Source organism: Zingiber officinale, chromosome 3A (assembly GCF_018446385.1).
Source record: "Zingiber officinale cultivar Zhangliang chromosome 3A, Zo_v1.1, whole genome shotgun sequence".
Classification (NCBI taxonomy): domain Eukaryota; kingdom Viridiplantae; phylum Streptophyta; class Magnoliopsida; order Zingiberales; family Zingiberaceae; genus Zingiber; species Zingiber officinale.
The window spans coordinates 69,049,769-69,054,419 of NC_055990.1; the positions used below are offsets into that span (position 1 = coordinate 69,049,769).

At 36.0% G+C, this 4,651-nt stretch overlaps 1 long non-coding RNA gene across 1 annotated transcript; it reads left to right on the forward strand.

Annotated features, from left to right (window-relative positions):
• The first annotated feature begins 737 nt into the window (after window positions 1-737).
• On the forward strand, window positions 738-1,970 carry LOC122053815. The gene is made up of 4 exons (XR_006132375.1): window positions 738-1,067; window positions 1,221-1,325; window positions 1,448-1,659; window positions 1,913-1,970. It is a non-coding gene; the product is annotated as an uncharacterized LOC122053815 (long non-coding RNA).
• The last annotated feature ends 2,681 nt before the right edge of the window (window positions 1,971-4,651 follow it).

Below are 4,651 nucleotides of genomic sequence, written 5' to 3' on the forward strand. Positions count from 1 at the left end.
TATGGATGACTTGAAGGATGGCTTTAGCCTCTTTGTAAACTTAGTTGGTTTTAGAGGAAAAGAGAAAAAAATATATAACTAAGTTTAGAAAAACTTAGTTAGATTTTAAAGAATTTTGGAGGCATATTATTTTGAAGGCTCTTTTTACTTGGCAAAAAAAATTTTGCAAGTAAAGGAATATGCTTTTAATACTTTTAGCTAAGCATAGAATGAATCTAATAGGTAACTCAGCAAAAATTCATAAAGATGGCTAAGTTTGAAAGTTGTTATATGAGTCACTTAGCTGAGACTTTTGCAAACATTAAATTTTAAAAATATAGCTTATGTGAAAAAGGGACTTAGCTTAATTTTGAATAAAATAATACTTATTTTTGAAAAAGAACTTGTTAATTTTTAGGTTGAAGAGAGAGAGTAGCTAAAATTTTAGGTTATTTATTCAGTTGGTCTTTAAGTCCAATCATGAGTTAAGTTTAAATAACAATCAAATTATCTAATTGGTGTTGATCAGGTATCAGATGTGAGATCTCGGAAAAATAAAATAAATAGGGTTATTTGAGAAATAGCCTTATAAAATTTTTCCAGAATTTTTAGAGATTTTCTGGGAATTTTTCGGAGCTCGTACGACGGATTTTGAGGGGATCAATTACGGGTACGGATAAAGCCTGTTTGGGATACCCGTTTAAATGAGGAAATGTTTATTTATATAATTCCTTTTTCCTTATTTCCTTTCCCCCAAATCGCCGATCCCTACTTGCCTTCTCCCCGATCCCACGCGCTTCTTCCCTCTGCCAAGCCCTTTCTCTTCTCCGACGCCGACGACGCCACCAAGGGAATTGATCGCCGGCGGTTGAGCACCTCCTTCAACCACCGTCCACCAGATCTGGGAGAGGATTTGTTGGTTTGGCGCCATTGGATCGATTAAGTGCCAAACCGATCGCCGACGAGGGTCTTCTACCGGAGCTTTGAGAGAGGGGCTAGCTTCATCCGAGCTATCTTCTTGCGGACCTGTGCCCTAGATCGCCGGGAGCCGGGAGCTTGCGTCGACACCACTGTCGCCGATGGCAAGGGTAGACTCTTGAGTCTTTTCTCTTGATCCTCTCTAGCCCTGTGCCCTAACACAATCTGTGATGGGGTTGCTGATCTCTATAGGGTTGATTGGTGTCTTGAATTGCTTGATTTCTTCTTGATCCGATTAATTCCGGTGAAGTTCTATTCTATAGGGATTCGGTTGAAGAGGTGTTTCTTGAGCTGTGGTTTGTAATTGATCAGTGATGATCTTCCGATTGGGTGATTTCTTCTTCCTTGCTGCAGGCTAATCTGTTGAGGTAAGATTAGGGTGTGTGATCTTTGATTTCCATTGTTTAATCTCCTCTTTGATCTGTGATCTTCGATCTTAATTGATTAATGAATTCTGGTTTGATTCATTGCCTGATCCGATTGATTCCAGGGAGGATCTGTTTTGTGGATTTCAAATTGAATGCTGTGAGTTCTTTGATCCAGCAATTCATCCTGTTACTGGCAACAACAATCCCTACTGTAGATCTACAATCAGGGCAGTGAATTGAGGTCCTGTTTCTGTGGGGTTTCTATTGGTTACGATAGCCACCTCATCCAGTAGCTCTTCTGGTTCCAGCTATCAACAGCAGTGTGTAGAATTAGGTATGTTTTGGATTATGATTAGTTAGGATAAATGATCTTAGTTGTAGATCATCCTGTAGTTTGGTTATTTTAGATGGTTATGCTTGTTGTGGATGAATTAGGTTTATGTGTAGGTTTGAATTGGAGATGACATGATTACTAGATAAGTTGTGATTGTGGTGATTAGGGTTTTTCCCTAATTTAGTTTTGGGAATTTTATTTAGCTATTTCATTTGGATTTAGCTAAATAAAATATATATGTTGTTTGACACAGGATTCTGATTCGAGACAGGCGTCTCAACGTTTACTTCGAATTTGGGATTGTACCTTCTATTTGAGGCGCGTACCCTTTGACTTATCTTTTGATACTGTCTTATGATATGTATAGTTTATATATAATTACTAGTGATAGATGGTAGATCTATTTCTTCCCTGGTCTTAGCTTAGTTGATACCTATCACATGCTTCTTCTGTTAGTTGCTTTACTTTAGAACTGGATGCTTTTATCTTTTGCTATGTTTATGTATGTTATGGAGATGGATAGATACATTAAGTATTATTTTCCACTGGATCAGTTGTTGTAGATACTTGTTATATGTTGTTGGATCTATGCTGCTTATATCATGGTTGTAGTGATATGTGTTTACCTTTTTGGCACGCACATATATGGAGGAGGATATGTTCAGGTATGACATACTGTAGCCGCACGCACCATATTGCATGATTGCATGCTGGGCGATTGACGACTCCATTATTGTTGAGCTCGTCTACGGCCACGAGGGCTCGCACACGCGACCACCGCACGGGTAGTGGCACGGCACTCGTGGTGTGTATGGCAGTTACTCGGTGGTGCACCGGGTGCTCATGGGTAGCACGATCAATGGGGTCAATGGGATCCCTCCCCGCCATCGCATCGAGAGACGAGGCATCAAGCGCTCCTCACTATGTCGAGGTAGGAGGATGTGTACTCCGACGATCCCGTCCACCTCGGCCACTCTTCGAGTGATGGCGAGCCAGCATGCACGTCTACCCACCTGGCCTCACCATTGCGAGACGGCCGATCGGTCGACGGGGTGACTACGTATCGCATCATACGCATGTATCGCATTCTTTATGATTGATGCATTTGGTGATCGTATGATTGATACGCATACAGTGATACACGTGCTTTTGCCCGACTATTTTTATCTCTCGTAGATGTCGAACAATAAAGCCTCGCAGTGAGTACGCTTTATTTCGTTATGATTTTCTTATTATTCTTGCTATAGATCGTACTTTATGCCTATTGTTGGTTATTACGCTTATTTCACTATGACATCTCATTATCGTTAGAGACTGCACTGTAGGTGGTACCGCTAGAGAGGCATCTGTAGAGCTCTATGGTTTAGTGTCATTGTACCATAAGATGTTACCGTGGTTATACGTTATTGCACATATCTATTGGATTACCTGCTGAGTTCTTTGAACTCACCCCGTTGTTACTATTTTTCAGGTTGAGGTCGTCGGGAGATATTCCAGTCGCTAGCCCCTTTGTCGCGAGGATTTCTAGATATTGTTTTCTGTATTCGCTCTTATATGTATACTTGTGATGTGGGTTTGTATTGTGGACTTTATATCGAACATTGGTTTGTTACTTTGTTTTCCGCTGCGAATATTTCATTACTTCGTGGATTTCGTTTCTTCGTTGTAGTGGAGTAGGATGTGTACGTATATCTTCGTTGATTTCTATATCATCTTTTCTTTATATAACTGCGTGGATTGTTCATATTATATCTGTGTAGAAATGTTGAATATAACTGTGTGGATTGTTTACTATTTGTGTGTATTGTTCCGGCCGAGTGTGGCCGAGGTATAGATATATGTATTCTGGATTCATATTGTCACCCGTACAGGGGAGATGCTGCCGAAATTTCTTCGGACAGAGACTACTTGGGGCGTGACATCAGAGCCCTATAGTTTAAAGATTTTTAAAATGATTTTGAAGGATTTTTTAAATAATTTTAAAATTAAGTTCTGAAAGATTCTTAAACTGATTTTGAAAGATTTTTCAAATAATTTTGAAATTATGTTCAAAAAGATTTTTAAAATGATTTTGAAAGATTTTTCAAATAATTTTGAACTGAAGTTTAAAATGATTTTGAAAGATTTTTCAAATAATTTTGAACTGAAGTTTAAAAAGATTTTTAAAATGATTTTGAAAGATTTTTCAAATAATTTTGAACTGAAGTTTAAAAAGATTTTTAAAATGATTTTGAAAGATTTTTTAAATAATTTTGAAAGAATTTTAAAGGATTTTGAAATGATTTTGAAAATATTTTTTTAATAATTTTGAAAGAATTTTAAAGGATTTTGAAATGATTTTGAAAAGATTTTTCAAATAATTTTGAAATGAAGTTTAAAAAGATTTTTAAAATGATTTTGAAAGATTTTTTAAATAATTTTGAAAGAATTTTAAAGGATTTTGAAATGATTTTGAAAAGAATTTTCAAATAATTTTTAAAATTGATTTTGAAAAGATTTTTAAATAATTTTGAAAGAATTTTAAAGGATTTTGAAATGATTTTGAAAGATTTTTTAAATAATTTTGAAAGAATTTTGAAATTAAGTTTTAAAGGTTTTGAAATGATTTTAAAAAGATGTTTGAAATTTTGTTTTAAAATAACTTTGAAATTAATTTGAATTTGAATTAATTATCAGGTTGATTTTAATTATTTAGTCATCTCACCCGATCTAAATTTTCAATCAGGGAATCTTATAATTTTAGTGAGATGAATTGAGGTTCAATTTAAGGGTTTTGTTTTAAATTTGTGTTAGATTCAGGTTTAGCTTTGGGTTCAACAAGTAAGCATTCTTTGGATAAACTTCTGGGCTATGGTGAGTCACAAGGAACTCATTAAAGTAACCATGCCTTCGAGGTTTTCTAAATAGTCCTACCCATTGAACTTAATACTAAACCTTGGTCTAACTAGTTAGGATCCGTTTAAGGATAGCTTTGGTCAGTTCCACTTGGCCA